Consider the following 21,635-nt stretch of genomic DNA (forward strand, 5'->3'; position numbering starts at 1 on the left):
ATTCTGCACAGTGAGAAAACCTGAAGTCATTTTCAAGGTCCACCATTTCTTTTCAGTCCGATCAAGTTTCTAAGCTTTCTAAATCTCCATATTCCAGCTAATGAAAAGAAAATAGGATTCCACTGAGTCTCCTATCTACCTACTCCAGAACTTCTGTGAGGATCAAATGAGATGAGGTACAGGAAAATGCTTCACAGACATTTGGTTAACCCTTTGCACTTGCTTGCTTTTTTCTCGATTTCTTTATTCTACTTGGGATTTAATTTTTTAAATACCCCAGATTTTACAAAGCACGGCAGTAGAATAAAAAACTGGAGTTTCTTTTCATACAAACTTATTTATTTGGATTTTTTTATATTTCAAATTATTGATACATTCAAAGAGTAATTTTAATCTCTATAATTTTTCATGGTGTGATATTTTTTGAAACATTCACCCACATGAAGACCTGGTTTACATTCACATGTTTCGCAAATATAAATCGTCTCTCTTCTTTCTCCTTTGATTTTTCTGTTAGAACAAACAACACAATCTTTGTGTTTTTCGTTAGGGTGAGGTGTGATTATATGGAGCTTTCCATCTAAACGTTGCTCTAAGTTAGTGGATAATAATCTACCCCTGGAAGTTAGTGTACCATCTCTGAATTCTCCAACAAGATCATGTACTAGTTTCCTAATAAATTTCACATGCATTATCGGTTTTTCATTTTTTCTTTTTTGGCATTCTTTGTACAATATATAGGAATTTACAACACTGACCTCAAGCCCCCAGAAAAACAATTTACGCCACCATTTTAGAGTCTTCCTCATAAAACAGTATGTGCCTGTGTAGTGATCAGCTATATCAACACCCCCCATAAACTTTGTATAGTTGGTCACGACCTTGGGTTTGAGAACTGTTTCCTTCCCACCACCACGCACTCTCATTTTCACAGACTCAGTCTCTGAAGTGTCCCATGTACTGAGCATTGTGACTATCCTCTTGTCTTTCCACGCAAGAAGCATTACATTTTCATCCCTGAAAGCCACTATCTCTCCTTTCATTAGCTTTGGATGTTTGATAACAGGTGGATTATCTTTCCTATTGGGCATTATTGTCCCTGTCAAGTGTGTTTTTTCCTTGAACAATTCCTTTGCAAGAGTGACACTAGTGTAATACCTGTCAGTGAAGAAATGATAACCTTGAGAACCAAGTACTGAGTTCTTCAATCTTTCATGAAGCTCTAAAACTATTCTGCTAGAAAAAGGGAGATCAGGTCTCACCAACGTTTCAGATGTTATTCCTCCATAATAAGGGACAAAAGAGTGTACGTAACCACATTTTGAATCTGAGAGGACATATAAACGAATACCCCATTTTGTTGGCTTTTTAGGATTGTATGTGATGAAGTGTATCTTTCCCTTGAAACCAACAACAGCCTCATCAACAGCAATCTCTCTTCCAGGACAGAATCTCTCCCTAAATTTCATTTCAAGGTATGACAAGAAGCAGTTTACCTTCTCGGTTCTTGTTCTCAAATCTTGACTTTTGGTCGTTTTTCAAGTGTAACATCCAAAATATTTGCAAGAACCTTTCTCTTTTGAAAACAGATCGAAAAAAAAAAATGGTATATGAGACTCAAAATCCATGGACCAATAACTCTGCAAGTTGGGGTGATTCAATACACCCATATTTAGTATTACACCAAGAAAAGCCTTCATTTCCTCTATCGTCACATCTTTCCAATTATTCCAAGTGGATCGCTGGGATAGTTCTTTCTGGCTAATTTTATGCCTAGCATACTCATTTGTCTCATCCGTTATATTTTTTATCAATGTCTCAGTAAAAAACAACTGAAAAAAGTCTATTGGTGTGGCACATCCAGAAGGAACTTGAGGTCCAACATGTAACTGACCAGTGGAGAAAGGGATTCTGCTAGGCTCTTTGTCATTCACAGATGTAGATGTCCACTTTTCTTTTTCCTGTTTTCCCCTAGAAACGTAACTTTCACTGGGTCTTATACCCGATTTCTCAATGATATCACCTATATCTCCATCACTCTCACTCGAATAAACAATTGTGCATCTTCGTTTTGCCTTTATGAATTCAATGTCACTGTCACTGTCAGTACTTTCAGCCAGATCTTTGGGCAAAGCAAGGGACTTTTTCCTTTCTGTAGTTCCACTAGGACCAGCGATTTGTTCATCATCTCCACTCGCATCCTTGGAGAACTCACTTTCGTCACTATTACATTTTTCACTTTTTTCTTTGTTTCGAAGTAAAATTCATCATTGCTGCTTTCTATGTCTTTGGAAAACTTATCCATCCTGAGGAGGGGAAATTTACTCAGAACGTGCGACTGCTAGGGGGCAAACCAATCATCCAACTAAACCCTGTGTCATGACAACATCTGTGATATGCTAATAGAAACCTAAACAAACCTAGGAGACGAAAAGATAAGGAAGGTTCTTTACCAAGGGAAGATGATGCAAGCTCAAAGAGGCATGATGCAACGACTCATGCCTTGGACCCTCCTACTCAAGATTGCTGCCTATGCAAAAGATAAGCTTAGGTGGTGGCATCAGTTGAGATGGCATTTATATTTTACTTGTCCTTTCATGCTAATGAAAACAAGAAAAGATACTGGAAAAATAGACAAAAATCCCTCTTCCCCCCGCGGTGAAACTACGTGTCGAGTGTGGCTCGACATATGAGCTGCTACCGATGCTAACCGTGTCGAGTCACACTCGACATCCGAGTGCAAAAGGTTAAAGTATAAAATGCACCTGAGTATAAAGCAAGTCATGTTCCTGGGCTGAAGAAACTGCAAGGAGGCTAGTTGCTAGGGAGAGGAAGCTGGATGTTGCTATGTGACATCATTACCTGGTGCCCACAGCCACCATTTCTGAGCTGGGCTGGGCTGTGGGCCGCATTTTGCACCATGGGGTCTTGTCTGCGTTTTGGTGGGGTGTCGCTTCATGGTGGTGGCGGGGCCTGTGTCCCACTTGGGGAAAGCCGAGTGTTGCTTTGTGGGTGCCAGGTCCACGGTACGGTTTCTCTGTAAATGGCCAGTGCAGGTCTCGGTAGCTCTTGCATTGAGCGTCTGCCCCCTGGTGGTCAGTGTGTGTGACTGGTTGGATGGTTGGACACTTAGCATATTAGCCTTTTATATATATAGACTGGAGGCCTGGTGCACATATTCGTGATTCCAAGTGATGGGAAGCTCTAAAGAACAAGAATCAGACAACACAGTCACAAGTGACTCCATTGAAGAAAAGTGGGAAGTAGCTCATAAAACTTACATAATGCACAGGGACTATTTGATAATCATGGTTCTAAAATGATAGTTATAGAAGGGCATATAAATAAAAATGAATGCAGCTATACAAAGTACAGAATAGAGAGTAGAGTCAATATTATGCTAACTAAGTATGGTGTCAAATGGGTGTAGTTTTATTGGGGTGATCACTTTCTAAGTTATATAAATGTCTAATCATTATGTTGTACACCTGAAATTAATATAATATTGAATGTTAACTATAATTGAAAAATAGAAGATAAAAATAAAAAGTATAAATCCAAGTGAATATTAGAAAGGAAATTATGGTCCTGTATGAGCTAAGGCCTGCAGAAATTTGAAGGAAAGCAGAAAGGGCTTCTTCAGTTATGTTCTTTGTACTCAAAGAGAGAAATAAAGGAATAGATTAAGTTTTAAAGCTGTGACTCAAGAAAAGCCAAAACAGTATTTAAAAAGCAGAACAAAAATGGAGGACTCACATTTTCTGATTTCAAAATTTACTGCAAAGCAACAGTAGTAAAGATTGGTACTAGGATTCCAAAATGGTGGCAGAGTAAGTGGAAGTACACTGACATTCTCCCAGGACCAAACTGGAAATACAAAATACAGAAAATCCATCCTGAAAAATCACCTGAAGATTAGCTGGAGAGAACCCTAATAACCGAGGATGGAAAGTGAGCAAGGTATAGAGAACCTGTTTAAGAAATAACATATGAAATGTATGCACCCCTGTGTTCATAGCAGCGCAATTTACAATAGCTAAGCTCTGGAAACAGCCCAAGTGCATGCCCATCAGTAGACGAGTGGATAAAAAAGCTGTGATACATTTACACCATGGAATAGTATGCAGCAGCAAAAAAGGATCTCTTACCCTTTGAGACAGCATTCAGGGACCAGGAAAGCATTATGCTAAGTGAAATAAGCCAGTCAGAGAAAGGCAAGTATCACATGATCTCACACATACCTGGAATCTAATCGTCAAAATAAACTGATGAACAAAATAGATCCAGAGACATAGAAGCATGAAACAGACTGTGGAATCTCAGAGGGAAGGTGGGGGAGGGTGGGTGAGTGGGTGGGAAGAGATCAGAGAACTTGTATGCATATATGCATAACCCATGGACACAGACAGCAAGGTGGTAAAGGTGGGGGGTAGGGTTGGTTAGAAGAGGTCAGTGGGGGAAAAAAGGGAACATATGTAATATTTTCAGCAATAAAGATTTAAAAAAAAAAGACTGGTACTAGTACAGGGGTAGACATGGATCAATAGAAAAGAATTACCTGTTCAGAAATAAACCTTTATAATTATGGTCAATTGATTTTTTAGTAAGGTTGCCATGACAATTTGATAGGGAAAGGATAATCCTTTCAACAAATGATACTAGAATAATTGAATATCTACATAGAAAAGAATGAGTTTAGACCCCTACCTCACATCACTGAAAAAAATTATGTTCTGATGAAATTTCATATCTTTAAAGATAAAATCCTACAGAATTTTATGTAGAAAAAGAATAGTTTATCTATAAAGATAAAATGTCTTGGTAACAGATTTCTCATTAGTGACACTTGATACTAAGAGTGATCAAAGCAAAGTTCCAACTGAAATTATTTTAAATTCAGAATTATGCAATTAATCTATCAGAGAGTGAAATCAAATGCAAGAATGCAAATAGTTTATACCACTTTCAGAACACCTATTAAATAATTACTCAAGAATGTACTCCAACTCCATAAAATATTTATCTAAGAAAGAGAGAAGTGGAATACAATGAAAAATAGCAAACAGAAATAAGTTAACCTCATAGTTAATTCTTAAGTATTTGTTGATTACATAGCTTTGAGGCTCATGATAATCGTGAAGAAAATTTCCCTCAAAAATAGAGGTAGAGCCCTAGCTAGTTTGGCCTGCGGACTGAAGAGTCCAAGGTTAGATTCTGGTCAAGGGCACATGCCCGGATTGCGGGCTCAATCCTGAGTAGGGGGCATGCAGGAAGCAGCCAATCACTGATTCTCTCTCATCATTGATGTTTCTCTCTCCTCTCTCCCTTCCTCTCTGAAATCAAAAAATATTTTTAAAAATAGAGGTAGAGATATTCTCCCTTCTGCCCTAATTTCTACCTGTGACAGAAAAAAATGTATCTCTTAGAGAAGATATGTTTTTAGACATCTATATATATAAAAGGCTAATATGCTAAGTGTCCCTCCGACCTTCTAACTGGTTGCTATGTCACGCACTGATCACCAGGGGGCAGATGCTAATTGCAGGAGCTGCCGTGACGTGCACGGGCATTTACAAAGAAATGGCACCATGGACCTGGCACCCACAAAGCAACACTAGGCTTCCCCCAAGTGGGACACAGGCCCTGCCACCACCCCAGAGTGATACCCCACCAAATCGCAGCCAACGCTGCTGAGACCCCATGGCGCAAAATGCGGCCCACAGCCCAGCCCAGAAATGGTGGCTGTGGGCGCTGGGTAATGACGTCATGTAGCAACACCCAGCTTCCTCTCCCTAGCGACTAGCCTTCTTGCAGTTTCTTCAGCCCAGGAATATGACTTGCTTTATAGCCAGGAGCAAACATTTTATACTTTAACCAATTGTCTGTGAAGCGTTTTCACTTGCCTCATCTCATTTGATTCTCTCAGAAGTCCTGGAGTAGGTAGACAGGAGACTCAGTAGAATCCTACTTTCTTTTCATTAGCCGGAAAACAAAGATTTAGAAAGTTTAGAAACTTCACCCAACTGAAAAGAAGTAAGAAATGGTGGACCTTGAAAATGACTTCAGGTTTCCTCACTGCACAGAATATAGTCAAACACTTCTGAAGTTAAATATTTCACCCTTTGTTCTCCCTGCATGATATCTTACCTAATAAAACAGTAATATGCAAATTGACTGCACCTTCGCTACACCCATAAGCCACGCCCACCAGCCACGCCCACCAGCCACACCCACCAGCCAATCAGAAGCAAATATACACGTTAAACCAGCAAAGATGGCGGGGGGAGAGGGCAGCACCCACGCCAGTGAGATCCAAGCCGTGATGGTGGACTGGGGCAGGCGGCGTGGGTTAATGCCTGCAGCCGCCTGCCCAGGTCCGCCATCACCGATCGCGGACCGGGGCAGGCGGCGCGGGTTAACGCCCGCAGCCGCCTGCCCAGGTCCACGATCACCGATCTCGGACCAGGGCAGCTGCCTGCCCAGGTCCGCCATCACAGATCGCGGACCGGGGCAGGCGGCACGGGTTAACGCCCGCAGCCGCCTGCCAAGGTCCGCCATCACCGATCGCGGACCGGGGCAGGCGGCGCGGGTTAACGCCCGCAGCCACCTGCCCAGGTCCACGATCAGGGATCACGGACCAGGGCAGCTGCCTGCCCAGGTCCATCACCGATCGTGGACCGGGGCAGGCGGCGTGGGTTAACGCCAGCAGCCGCCTGCCCAGGTCCACGATCAGGGATCACGGACCAGGGCAGCTGCCTGCCCAGGTCCATCACCGATCATGGACCAGGGCAGGCAGCGTGGGTTAACGCCCGCAGCCAGCTGCCCAGGTCCGCCATCACCGATCTCGGACCAGGGCAGGCGGTGTGGGTTAGCGCCCGCAGCCGCCTGACCAGGTCCCGGATAAGGGCTTCAAGTCAGCCATCGCCAGTGGCAGCTGACTCAAAGCCCCTATCAGGGATCATGGACCAGGGCAGGCAGCGTGAGTTAATGCCTGCAGCAGGCTGCCCAGGTCCCCGATCACGGATCCAGGTGCCGTGGGTTAGCACCCACAGCCATCTGACCAGGTCCACGATCACGGATCACGGACCAGGGCAGGCGGCATGGGTTAGCACCCGCAGCCGCCTGCCCAGGTCCCCGATCACGGATCCAGGTGGCGTGGGTTAGCACCCACAGCCATCTGACCAGGTCCCCGATAGGGACTTGGAGTCTAGCATAATGAAAAGAATAGTCAGCAAAAGCAGGAGACAAGGTTTCATAAGTTCTCCCCCAGGTCACCACTGTTCTCTTATACATTTTAATTATCCCAGACTTTGCATGATGGGATTTGATTTGAATTATGCCTGATAGAGATTACATGGCATGAATTGTAGGCTCATTCTTTCTTTTTGTGGTTGCCTGACTGAGAAAGGCCTTGGAATGAGAGAAGGCACTTTTATTTTCCTTTTTCATTCTTTAGAGGCTGAGGAATTACAGTTATATGAAGAACTTAGTGAGAGAATGAAAGTCTCATGCTGTATTTTTCTGTAAGTTTTATCATGTGGACTATCAAAAACTTGGTGGGATCCTTTTCAAGAGGTGTTACAAAAATTATGTTGGAATTAACATTCAAGAGTAAAAGGAGAGAAGTGAGTGGTGGGTAAAGGAAAGAACTTTGTCCTAGAAACCAAATAGAAGCCACATAAACCTTCAGATTCTTACTCATTGTGCTTTGGAGGTATTAAAGGATAATTTTTTAAAAAGGTAAAATCATGACTCATAATCTGTATAGATAAAAGGCTAAGTGACCGACATTTGTCCATTCGTCCGACCAACTGGTACATATGACGCACTGGAAATATAAAAATAAACTTTGACTCTCACACGTGCCATACATATAAAGCTCTCGCTGGCGCTAATTTGAATGTTGCATTTGGTGGGAAAGTTCTTTTCAGAGGGGATTTTTGTGTTGCCATGCTATACGATTGGCCATAGTACAAATAAGTTTTAAAGTACTGTAGTGTTTGGGGATGTGTTCAGACAGTTGTCTCTTAAAACAAATATGAGATCAGAGGATTCTGCTTATAGTGAATGGTTAGTAAAACTTGGAGATGGCAAACTTGATAGCAGTTTTCATTTAGGAATGGATATTATTGAAATTCCCCATGAAATGATTTTTAATGGATCTATTATTTAAGCCATCTTTGGAAATAGTATATCTATAGATAATATTAAAAATATATCTAAACATGCAATTCTTTGTTCAAAAAATGAGCACGTTCAAAAATTAAATGAAGAAATTTTGGATATACTTGATGGAGATTTTCACGCCTATTTGAGTGATGATTCCATTGACTCAACAGATGATGCTGAAAAGGAAAATTTTCCTATTGAATTTCTTAATAGTATTACTCCTTCTGGAATGCCGTGTCATAAATTAAAATTGAAAGTGGGTGCAATCATCATGCTATTGAGAAATCTTAATAGTAAATGGGGTCTTTGTAATGGTACCAGATTTATTATCAAAAGATTGCAACCTAACATTATCAAAGCTGAAATATTAACAGGATCTGCAGAGGGAGAGATTGTTCTGATTCCAAGAATTGATTTGTTCCCATCTGACACTGGCCACCCATTTAAATTAATTCGAAGATATTTTCCTGTTATGCCAGCATTTGTGATGACTATTAATAAATCACAAGGACAAACTCTAGACAGAGTAGGAATATTCCTACCTGAACCCATTTTTGGACATGGTCAGTTATATGTTGCTTTCTCTCTCGCTTTTTTTTAAAGTATTTTTAAAAAATATTTTATTGATTTTTTTTACAGAGAAGAAGGGAGAGGGATAGATAGTTAGGAACATCGATGAGAGAGAAATATCGATCAGCTGCCTCCTGCACACCTCCTAGGGGGGATGTGCCCGCAACCAAGGTACATGCCCTTGACCGGAATCGAATCTGGAATCTTTCAGTCCACAGGGTGACGCTCTATCCACTGAGCCAAACCAGTTACGGCTGTTGCTTTCTCTTGAGTTCAAAGAGCATGTTACGTTAAAGTTAAAGCTGTAAATACTTTATCTCAAGGGAAATTAGTCAAGCACTCTGAAAGTGTTTTCACTCTTAATGTGGTATACAGGAAGATATTAGAATAAGTTTAATCACTTTATCAATCATTATTTGCATCAATGTTGTTTTTATATTACGAGTTTGTTATTGTTATATCAGTTTGTTATTGTTATATCATTTGTTATTGTTTACTTATTAATAAATTTATGTATTATTTTCATATACATTGTATTCATTTCCTTTTATCTCTCACACTTTTATTATAGAGAAAGGGCAAATAGCAATATTAAAATATTTCATCTAATTAATTCCCTTTCAATTTGCACGAATTTCGTGCACCGGGCTACTGGTACAATAATAATCTGCTTCATATTGATATTACAGCTGTGTTGCTGACAATTACCTGAAAGAGAAGTTGGGGTATTTTACTGGGTTGGAAAAAGCTGAATCAGAAAGCAGGTCTAATTAAGCAAGTTTATCCTATATAATAAAGAGGTAATATGCAAATTGACCATCACTCCAATACACAAGATGGCTACCCCCATGTAGACACAAGATGGCTGCCACAGATGGCTAGCAGGGGAGGGCAGTTGGGGGCAGTCAGGCATGCAGGGGAGGGCAGTTAGGGGTGACCGGACTGGCTAAAGAGGGCAGTTGGGGGCGACCAGGCCTGCAGGGGAGGGTAGTTGGGGGGACCAGGCCTGCAGAGGAGGGCAGTTGGGAGGGACCAGGCCAGCAGGGGAGGGCAGTTAGGGGTGACCAGGCCTGCAGGGGAGGGCAGTTGGGGAAGACCAGGCCTGCAGGGGAGGACAGTTAGGGGTGACCAGGTCTGCAGGGGAGGGCAGTTGGGGGCGACCAGGCCTGCAGGGGAGGACAGTTAGGGGTGACCAGGCCTGCAGGGGAGGGCAGTTAGGGGTGACCACGCCCGTAGGGGAGGGCAGTTAGGGGCAATTGGGCTGGCAGGGGAGTGGTTAGGGGGCAATCAGTCAGGCAGGCAGGCGAGTGGTTGGGAGCCAGCAGTCCTGGATTGTGAGAGGGATGTCCAATGGGATCGGGCCTAAACAGGCAGTCGGATATCCCTCGAGGGGTCCCAGATTGGAGAGGGTGCAGGCTGGCTGAGGGACACCACCCCCCATGCACGAATTTTGTGCACCAGGACTCTAGTCTATGTATATAAAAGGCTAAGTTGACTCGCTCATGCGCGATACATATAAAGCTCTCTCACTGGTGCCAATCGCACGCATGTGTTTCGATCTGTCATTGTCGATGGTTGATACTTCTATTATAAAGGGCAAAAAGCAATATTAAAATATTTCTTCTAATTTATTTCCTTTCAATGTGCACGAATCTGTGCACTGGGCCACTAGTAATTAATAATTTATAACACTGGAAAATAAGAAAGAGTAATATTATGTAGTCCTTTGGAAGATAGAGAGCAGATGGAGCAGCATTAAGAGTATAAGTCCAGCCCAACCTGGTCTGGCTCAGTGGATAGTCATCAGCCTGTGGACTGAAGGGTCCAGGGTTCGATTTCGGTCAAGGGTACATGCCCGGGTTGTGGGCTCGATCCCAGTAAGGAGCATGCAGGAGGCAGCTAATCAATGAGTCTCTCTCATCATTGATGTTTCTATCTCTTCCTCTCCCTTCCTCTCTGAAATCAATAAACATATATTTTAATAAAAGAGTGTAATCCAAGTTTAAAGCTTATAGAAGCAATACGTTCTGATTAGAGTAGAAAGGGTCCGGGGATTGTATTAAGCTACAAAGCAAAGGAAGGCTCACAAGAAGATGGAGCCCTGGGAAAATGCCAGAGTAATTGGTTGGAAAACTAAACTATGAAAAACCTGATAAGGCAGTCTTCTCTTTCATCCTCCCCTTATGTTAAGCAACAGGAAAGAGAGGCATTTGTCCCAGGTTAGAGCAATGATTGTAGAATCAGAGCAAGGGTCAGCAAGCATGGTCCAGAGGCCAGATCAGCCTGTGACCTATTTTGTATTGCCAGCACGGTAACTGGTTTTTGCATTTTACACTTTTAAAACATTTTACATGTACATTTTAACATTTAAAAAAGAAAAAGACTATACAACAGACCATATGTGGCTTGCAAAACCTTAAATATTTATTATTGGGTCCATTATAGAAAAAGTTTGCTGGCCCTTGGTGTAAGTCGCTGGAAAGAAAAGTTGTGCAATATCTGAATGACTGGCTAGTGACATTCTGGAGGAATGACAGCAAAGATATAAATGAAAGGACACAATGTCCTCTAGCTGAAAACATAATCTGCCCTTTTCCCAAAATCACAGACTATGATGAATATAACTAGTGTACACAGATAGGAGGACAAGGAACCTTTAAACATAAAAAAAAGCAGACATACTAACAAATATCAATAACAATTGAAGAAAACTAAACCATGAAATAAACTCTGAATTTAATAAAGAAAAGCACTAACACCTAAGAAAACAGTTAATAAACAAAAGCAGCTAAAATAGAATTATAGAGAAGTATAAGGACCCAATTTTCAGTCCTTATGCTTGCAAATTAGCACTAGGACCAGCTTGTAAAGTGCTATTAAGAGTTCTGGTGATTTTTGTTGGAACTGCATGGCATTTGTAAATTAATTTGGTATAATTTCCATCCTTAAAATATAGTCTTTTGATCCATTGAAATGGTATAGCATTCCATTTTAAAGTCTTTTATAAAATTTGTAAATTTATCTGTTAAGATCTTGTACAGCATTTGTTTAATTTATCCTTAGTGATTTTTTAAATCAGTGCTGTAAATATACTTTGCTAGCATATATGAACACCATTCACTTATATATAATGATGTTATATCCAGCAACCTGCTAACCTTGTGCATTGACTCTAGTAGCTTTCTTGTAGACTCTTAGCTTATTTCCTATCAAGACAAACTGTCTGAAAAAAGTGACAAATTAATTACTTTTCCAATTCTTATACCTTTATTTTTCTTGCCTTATTCATCTGGTTTCAATTTCCTTTAACATAATAGTGATTAGTGGGCTCCTTATTAAGAATAAGCTTCTGAGGTTCCACATTCCACTAATGTTTTGCTGTAGGTTTTAGATAGGTAATTATAAATTCAGCTTATTGGTGAGTTTTCTCAGTTAGCCTCATCTGCTTTGCTCCTTTGGAACCAAACCAGGTCCATAGACATTCTCACTGCCAGTCCAGGCAGTCTGATCTCATCCTATATAATAAAAGCCTAATATGCAAATTGCCTCCTCCACTGGGAGTTCAGCCACTTGCTACAATGTGCGCTGACCACCAGGGGGCGGTGTGGAACATGGTGGGCATCAGTGACATGTTGCTGGCAGTGTGCAGCAGTGGAGGTGCTGCCAACCCCGATGGGCCCTGACGAGAGTGGGAGCACAGCGGGATGGTGGAGCAGGTGAGTGGGAGGCGCCAGGCCAAGGCGGGTGCACCCGTGCACAAATTTCGTGCATTGGGCCTCTAGTTGGTATGTAAAAAGAGAGAATTTTTGGTCCTGAGAGTGTCCCTCACCTTGGGTAAATACACTTTGCTGGCTCTCTCTGAGGTTTGTAGAGGTGCACAGGTCATGTCTGCTTCTTCCCACATGCACCACTGTGCAATTTTCCCTGCTTTAGAAACCTTCCATATACTCTGTGGTTTAGTTTGAATTCCTTTAGTTTTATCAAAGCTAGAGTTTGTAGTTCTCATTCTCCTGGCTTTTGGATATTATCCTCGAAAGGAGATTACTAACATTTTATTGTCAAATTTCAGTAAAAAGCACGGCAGGTTTCTTATCAGAACTTTGTAAGCTGATCCTAGTACTAATTTGCAGGTTTAAGGAGCAAAAATAGTTAAGAAATTTTTTAACATAATAAGAAAAATCATTGTATTACTATTAGGAAAATAATAGAGAGTTTAGAAACTGACCCAAGGAACTAAGAATGGGAAGGAAATAGCACTAGAAATCAGGGTTGGAAACACTGGCTACCAAATAGGTAGAGATAATATTAGATTTATTACTTATACCTCACATATTATATCCAGATATATTCAAGTGGTAAATGTGAAAGTCAAAAACAGCAAAATTGTTAATAGAAAATATGGGAGAATATCTTTATGATCTTAGGGTAGGTAAGGATTTCTGAAAGAAAGCTTAAAATGTACAGACCAGTTCACTCTCAGTATGGTTAGAGTAAGGGAAGGGGGGTGTGGTAAGAGGCACAGGTGAAGAGGGAGGGGCATGGGTTGGCCAGATCATGTAGCAACCTCCAGGTTTAACCTGACTTAAAGACTTTTTGGAAAAGTGGCAAAAGTGCTTGAAGCAGGGAAGTATTTTTTTTTTTAATTTACTTTATTGGTATTTTACAGAGAGGAAGGGAGAGAGATAGAGAGTTAGAAACATCGATGAGAGAGAAACATCGATTCAGCTGCCTCCTGCACACCCCTCTACTGGGGATGTGCCCGCAACCAAGGTACATGCCCTTGACCGGAATCGAACCTGGGACCCTTCAGTCCGCAGGCCAGCGCTCTATCCACCAAGCCAAACCGGCTAGGGAGCAGGGAAGTATTTTTATCAGAGTAGTATTTTCAGATATTACCCTGGCTGCAAAATGGATTGCAGGGGGACTGGAGAGATATTAGGAGACCATTTAGAAAGTGGTTGCAGGAAAGCAAACAATGAAGGTGGCTTGGATTAGAATGATTAAAGAGTGAAGGATGAGAAAAGTTTGGTTTCAAGAAATAAGTAGGAGGTATAATCAACAAGACCTTGTGCTTGATCAAATTTGTAGAGTAAAGTGGAATCAGGGTCATCTTGGGATATGTTAATTTTAAGGTATCATTGAGACATCCAAGAGGAAATGTTGTAATAAGTTTGATGTATATGTTAGGAGCTTCAAAAATATGTTTGGGCTGCAGATTTAAATTTGGGATTTTCTGTGTATATATAGTAATTAAAGCCACAAGGGTAGAGGAGATCACTGAGTGCAATGGCCCTGGCTGTCCATATGTTTTTGTACAGCCCACTAGCTAAGAATTATTTTTACATGTTTCAATGATTGGGGGGAAAATTCAAAAGAAGAATAATATTTTTTGACACATGAAGATTATATGAAAATCAGATTTCATGTCTATAAATAAAGTTTTATTGAAACACGGACACTTACTTATTGACAGCTTTCAAGCTATGCTGGCAGAGTTTAATAGTTGTGATGGAGACCCAGAGATTGTGTGGTCTGCAATGCCTAAATATGTTCTCTATGACCATTTACAGAAACCTTGCAGACCCCTGACTTAGACAAAGATGATAGAATAAGAAGTGAAGAAGGCCCCAGGCCACCTTCTGTTAAATGTCCACATCAGTGGTTTATTTGAAAATAATGAACTGCCCTAGCTGGTTTGGCTCAGTGGATAGAGCATCGGCCTGTGGACAGAGCATCGGCCTGTGGACTGAAAGGTCTGGGGTTTGATTCCGGTCAAGAGCACGTACTTAGGTTGCAGGCTTTCGGCCCTGGTTAGGGGCATGAGGGAGGCAACCAGTCGATGTGTCTCTCTCACATCAGTGTTTCTGTCTCTCCCTCTCCCTTCTTCTCTCTCTAAAAATCAATGAAAAAAAAATATCCTAGGGTGAGGATTAAAAAAAGAAAGAAAGGATATAATAAACTGACAAAAGAAACTAAGAAACTGCCTGAGAGTAGGACAAACAGGGAGTGTTATCACACTTGATTCGAGGGTGAGCACTTGATTTGTCCTTAGGAGATCAGTTTGAAAGAAAGAGGGAAGGGAAGAGTGGCAGAAGCCAGATGAGGCAGGTTGTGGGGAGAGTGGTATGAGAGGAACTGGAGATGATGACTGTTGACAGCATTTCTAAGAACTTTGACTGGATGGGGAAAGGGACTACTATGTTTGGGAGAACACACAGGTTAAAGCAAGCTTTTACTTTTTAAATTTTCTTTATTTTTACTTTTATTAAGGTGAAAGAACTTGAGTATATATAAATGCAAAATGAAGGAAGCCATTAAAATGTGATAGGTTGAAGACTTAGAAGAGAAGGAATCATTATTAGTGCAAGTTCCCTGAGAAAGAAGTATCCTGGAACATGTGTAACTTTTGCCTGTCTCAAGATGTACACATCCCGTTTCTTTTCTCTCAGCCTACAATTTTTTTAAATCAACCCCCACCTCACCCTTGTTTCTTCTGGTTCATCCTCCCATTTGTCCTTCAGATCTCTTTTTTTGTCATTGCCTTAAGATCTCTTCTTGACTCATTCTACGGCCCCCGCTCAATCTAAATTAGATGCCAACTGCCTGAATGAATGAATGACAAGATCCAGAGCACAGAGAGAGGAAAGGATCTTGGATGGAAACGATTCTTCTTTACTGTTGCAGGAAAAATAAGAATTGTATAAACTCAGGAGGCTGAAGGAATTTCCACCTGATTGCCTTTATTCACTCTGTTGATTAGGAGGCAAGACTATCTGAAGAAAGTGAGGCTGTCCAGGATCCTGGAGGTTTGAGAAGAGTGGAGAAAGTTTGAAATAGTCATTGCAGGGAGTGGAAATGTGCTGACTATTAAAACGTCATAGTAAGAGCCTGGGTGGTATTGAGGCTCCAGCTGAGTTCACAGAAATAGGCTGTAAACATACCGTGAGAGGGTTCTGCCTGGTTATGCAATTTCTACAATAATATTCAGCAGCCTAAGTGTAGGAATAAAGATGATGGATATCTGAATCGATTCCAGGTCTGGGGTTTCTAGATGGGTGTAACCAAAAGACAAAGGGTCCAGAAACTTAAACTGTTGGCAAAAGAGAGCTATCAGTGTGCAAAGAAAATGAAGGTAGGAGATGGATGGAGAAGAGGAAATTGGAGTAAAATAGAAGGTGTAAAACAAGTGCAGTGGTAGTGGTTAGACAAGCTGCAAAGAGATGAAGAGTGGTTAGATTGAGTTGTTGGTCTTTTAAGGTACTTGGAGAATGAGAAGAATTGGGGGACAGTTGTAAAAGCTGCCTTTGACATGATTGCATCTTTATAAGAAGAAGTGCCAGATGGTCTTAGAAACGGAAAATTTTACTATGAGTTGGGCAAGAAGTTATTGCTGCATGTTAAAGGGGTTCAGACGGGTCTCCCTAAGGTGAGCCACTTTGGCATCTGAAGTTTTTGAGCTGAAGGCAATTATAGGGGTTCAGAATGAGTCACTCAAGATATGCCTCTGTGGTATTCGGATTGTTTTGAGCTAAAGGCAACCAAGATCCTGGGAGCTCAAGATAAACGTCTGACCCCTCCTTCCTTAACTACTTAGAAGAATTTGAAATAGGGGCCTTGCCCATAATAACAGATTATGAGAGATGACCTCCCTATGTGGCAGGGCAAACTACTGATTACTGAACATGTGCTCTTCCTGCAATTACATTCTGAAGCCCCAAGACACCTTACCTCACCCCTAGCTCAGATTGTCATGTAGACAGTATCTTCCCTTTCTGTCTCTGAATCTTTCATATATGCAGAGTTCCCATACATATGTATGTAATTAAATGTGGTTATTTTCTTTTGTTAACCTGTATCATGTCTATTTGATTATTAGACTAGCTGAAAGAACCTTGAGGGTAGAGGAAAGTTTCTTCTTCATTCACAAGACCCTGTGGGCTCAAGAGAAACTTTTACTGCCTTGGCAGGTGTAGCTCAGTTGGTTGGTTGTTGTTCCATGCACCAGAAGGTTTGCCGGTTCACTTCCTGGTCAGGGTATATGCTCAGTTGTGGGCTTGATCCCTAGTAGAGGGCCTGCGGGAGACACCAATCTGTTTCGCTCTCCATTAATGTTTCTCTCTCTCTCTCTCTCTCTCTCTCTCTCTCTCTCTCTCTCCCTCCCTCTCTCCCTCCCTCACTCCCTCCCTCTCTCCCTCTTCCTTCCTCTCTCTCTCAAAACCAATTAAAATTTTTGCGCGCGCGCACACACACGCACACACACACACACACACACACACACACACGAGAGAGAGAGAGAGAGAGAGAGAGAGAGAGAGAGAGAGAGAGAGAGAGGAGAGAGGAGAGAGGAGAGAGAAACTTTTACCTTTCCCCGAAAGAATTTAAATTAAGAGCCTTGCCCATAAGAGATTATCAGACATAACCTCTTTTGACCTATAGGGCCAGGCAAGCATCTAATTACTTAACATCTGCTCTTTTTATCATCCTATGAATGACCTTCCTCCCCTCTGAAGCCCCAAGATACCTTGTCTCACTCCTAGCTCAGAATATCATATATACCCCATTTTTCCTTTCTGTCTCTGAATCTTACATGTTTGGGGTCTCTGACTCACTCGTGTATGTGGGGTTCCCATACATATTTAATTACATTTGGTTATTTCTCTTGTTAATCTGTCTCATGCCGGTTTAATTATTAGACCAGCTGGAAGAACTTTTTCTTCTTCCCCCACAATGTTAAATCATCTGGTTTGATTCTTCATTCCCACTGCTCATTATCTGCATGACAACATCTGTGTCTGTAGAAGGAAAATCATAATTGGCCCTACTGAATGGAATTGTTCTGATGATTAAATGAGACGGTCCATAAAAACCACTTAGCACAGTGCCTGGCACATGGTAAGAATTCAGTAAATGTTAATTATTGATGTTTTTGCTGATGTTATTATATGGATCCAAATGGTTATCTCAAGTCCCTTTAATCTAGCAATAATCTTGGGCCTCATAAGTTTCTTTTGTATATATCCAGTCTAATTTTTAGCAACTCTAGTTTTTTTCTTAATATGACCATGAACTCTGTGGAGTCATATGCAGCTTGTAGTTAACTGTAGTGCAAGAGCCTGACATTAAACTTTTTAATTGTAGTATAAGTGCCTGATATTAGGCTTTTGATTGTCAAAGCATCCATTTCAAAAAACACTCACCTTGAATGAACATATTACCAGCTGAGTGACACAGCTACTAGCAAAACAACCAGATAAGGAATCAGGCCACCCCCATCCATGAGGTTCCCTCTTTCAGAAAGCCCTGGGTATTACATATTACATGCAAGATACTCACTTCAACTTGATTTGGTGAACACACACTACAATATACAAATGATCTACACTAATAAAAGAGGGATATGCAAATTAACCATACCTCCACAACGCCCACCAACCAATCAGGAGTGAGTATGCAAATTAACCCAACAAAGATGGTGGGTTAATTTGCATAAGCAGGCACCGAGTGGCCGGAGGCGGGGTGGCTGCTTGTGTGTGCACTGGCCACCGAGCTGCTGGGGGCGGGGCATGATGCCGAACAGGTGCAGAGTGGCCGGGGGCGGGGCGGGGCAGGACGCCTGGCTTCATCGCCAAGCGTCTGGGTCACTCTGGCCTGGAGGGCTGGGCTGGGGGCATGCCCCGAGCCACGTGGCGGCCGCCAGGAGCACGCCACCAGCCCAGCGGAAACAATGCAGGGCTGCTGGGGTGGGGACTTGCCCCAAGCTGCTGCCGCGCCGCCAGCCTGGTGGACACAACGTGGGGCTGCCAGGCTAGGGGCGTGCCCCCGGCAGCAGCTGCACGGCCCAGGTCCACGCCCCCAGCCCAGCTGGACCTTCTGGATGCTGAAGCTGACCCCATGCAGACACTGCAGGGCGGAGCCCACAGGCACGCAGCCTGTACACCTTGCTCCGTGGCCGATCCCTCCCTGCTCCCACATCCCTCGTTCTAGGGCCAAGCCCCAACCCGGAATGGAACCTGCAGCCTCACCTCCCATTGTGCCCTCACAGCATCCGCTCCACGTGGTCTGCCCACCCGTTTCCAAGCTGCGGCACCTGCCCCTCCTTGTAAGCCCAGCCTCCATCCCACTGGGACATTGTCCTTCACCTCCACTCTCCACCAGCGCCCTGAGCATCAGAGCTGGCTGCGGACACCCGCCCTCCTCCCACACCCCCCGACTGAGGCCCCAGGATTCTGAGCTGTGGGTCCCTGCCCTACGTCTTTGTGCAACTGCTGGGAGGCCTCTAACTCTCCCCCAGGGGCGCTGGCTCTCAGGGCTTCCTGCCCATCCCAAGTCAGGTCTGTGGCCTAAAGGGACCGGATGTGGAAAGCTGGGTCATGAGTGGCCCCCACTGTGCCGGTCCTGGGGATTTGAAAAGTGGACCACAGGTGGTTCAGCAGCTTTGGAGTTTGGCTCTAAACCTGAGAGAATGCTCCCTCCACATCCAGTACGCTGCCCTCCAAGGGCCGCACGGCACTCTCCGGCGGCCTGAGGGCTCGCGGGCAGGCGCGGCGCTGCCTGAGGGCCCTGGCGCGTTTTCTCGGAAAGGGAAAGCCTGCTGCGTGCAAGCTCGTGTTCACCAAGGGAGCCATGAGCCTCTAAACGTGACCACCTTATATTTGTAGACTTTGTGTGTAAACACACTAGCAAATCCAGCAGCCACCAGGGGCTGATTTTCACTTTAAAAACAGAGACCCCATAATAAAAATTACTTCTAAAAATGGGCCTCTGTAGCACATGCCCATGCCAGGCACATAGCTGACGCTGTTAGATTGTATCTGTGTACATGTAACTCTCATACCACGTGCATTTGTAACCTTTGAGACTTAAGAACTTTAGAAACTATAAAGATTCAAATACAAATAGGCCAGGGGTTCACTAGGTCCCGAGGACTAGAACCCCTGAAGGCTGGCGGGGAGGGTGCTGAGCCCACATCTCCCGCCTGAGGCTAGAGGCCCGCACGCACCTGCAGGAAGCTGGCTGGGGCTGCAGTGGGGCGGTGGGCGGGCTGGGGTGGAGGTGGGCCGCTGTGGGGCGTCTGCACTGGGAAGCAGGGCCTGGCTCTGTGGGTACCTGTGGGTGTCACGCAGGAAGAAGAAAGAGACCTTTAAGGAAGGTGTCGGTGTGACCCCACTGGGCTCATCAAAACGAAAACCGTCTGTGCATCAGAGGACACTGTCCACGGTGTGAAAATGCCCTGGAAGTGCCTGCAGGTCCCCCGTCTGTGAAGGGACCGACACCTGGAACCTAGTAGCGCTCCCCTCACTCAACCCAGCACCAACCTGACGGAACGTGGGCAAGGGCCTCAGATGGACATTTCTCTAAAGAAAAGGTGCAAATGGCCGATGAGCAGCTGAACAGACGCTTGACACTCACCCACAGGGAAATGCAGCCAAAGAGAGATGAGATGCCACTCGCACCCACTCCCTGGCTGTGATGAAGCCCCTGAAACAACAGTGCTGGTGGGATGCAGAGAAACCAGCATCTGCACGGCTGGTGGGAAGTTAAAGTGGGGCAGCCATTGTGCAAACGCCTGGTGCTTCCTTAAAAAGTGAAACATAGCCCAGCTGGTGTGCTCAGTGGTTATCATCCTGTGCACCCGGAGGTCACGGTTTGATGCCCAGTCAGGGTACATGCCTGGGGTGCAGGCTCGATCCCCAGTGAGGGGCATGCAGGAGGCAGCTGATCAATGATGTTTCTATCTCTCACTATTGATGTTTCTATCTCTCTCTCTCCTTCTCCCTCTCTGAAATCAAGAAAAAAAAAATCCTATCTAATAAATCCTTCCCCTGGTCGCCGGGTCGCCTCCCACCCCTACGGGCTCCTGGACTGTGAGAGGGGCAGGCCGGGCTGAGGGACGCCCCCTCCAGTGCATGAATTTTCATGCAGTGGGCCTCTAGTGTATATAATTGTACGCCTGAAACCTATATAATTTTATTAACCAACTAGAGGCCCGGTGCACGAAATTCATGCCCGTGTGTGTGTGTGTGTGTGTGTGTGTGTGTGTGTGTGTCCCTCAGCCCAGCCTATACCCTCTCCAATCTGGGACATCCCTCTCAAAATCTAGGATTGCTGGCTCCCAACCACTTGCCTGCCTGCCTGCTTGATTGCCCCAACCACTTATACCTACCAGCCTGATCACCCCCTAACCACTCCCCTGCTAGCCTGATCAATGCTTAACTGCTCCCCTGCTGGCCCGATGGCCCCTAACTGCCCTCCCCTGCCAGCCTGGTCTGCCCCAACTGCCCTCCCCTGCTGGCCCTGTCACCCCTAACTGCCCTCCCTTGCCACCCTAGTTGCCCCTCACTGCCCTCCCCTGCTGGCCTGGTTGCCCCCAACTGCCCTCTCCCCCTGCAGACCTGATCACCCCCAACTGCCCTCCCTTTCAGGCCTGGTTCCTCCCAACTGCCCTTCCCTGCTGGCCTGATCACCCACAATTGCCCTCCCCTTCCAGCCATCTTGTGGTGGCCATCTTTGACCACATGGGGGCGGACATCTTGTGTGTTGGAGTGATGGTCAATTTGCATATTACCTCTTTTTTAGATAGGATGTTATCCTAATAAATTCAATAAAAACAAAAAAGAAAGATAATTCAGATGAAAAGACACACATAGACTGAAAATAAAGGGAAGGAAAAATACCCTACCTAATAAAAGAGCAATATGCAAATTAACCATCACTCCACTACATCCACAAGCCACGCCCACCAGCCAATCAGAGCGAGTATGCAAATTAGCCCCAACCAAGATGGCTGCTGCCACAGAGAGCAGGAAGGAGGCTTGTGTTTCCCTGGTGATAGAGGAAGCCAAGCTTTCCACACACCCTGGTGGGCCCAGGCCTCCACTCAAGAATACAAAGTTTCA

General features: G+C 43.9%; 1 protein-coding gene across 1 annotated transcript in view; it reads left to right on the forward strand.

Moving 5' to 3' along the window:
• Positions 1 to 21,635, forward strand: part of C9H6orf52 (chromosome 9 C6orf52 homolog) — a 50,316-nt gene that overhangs the window by 17,864 nt on the left and 10,817 nt on the right. The gene's annotated exons all lie outside the window — the stretch shown is intronic.

This window comes from Eptesicus fuscus, chromosome 9, assembly GCF_027574615.1.
Source record: "Eptesicus fuscus isolate TK198812 chromosome 9, DD_ASM_mEF_20220401, whole genome shotgun sequence".
Lineage (NCBI taxonomy): Eukaryota > Metazoa > Chordata > Mammalia > Chiroptera > Vespertilionidae > Eptesicus > Eptesicus fuscus.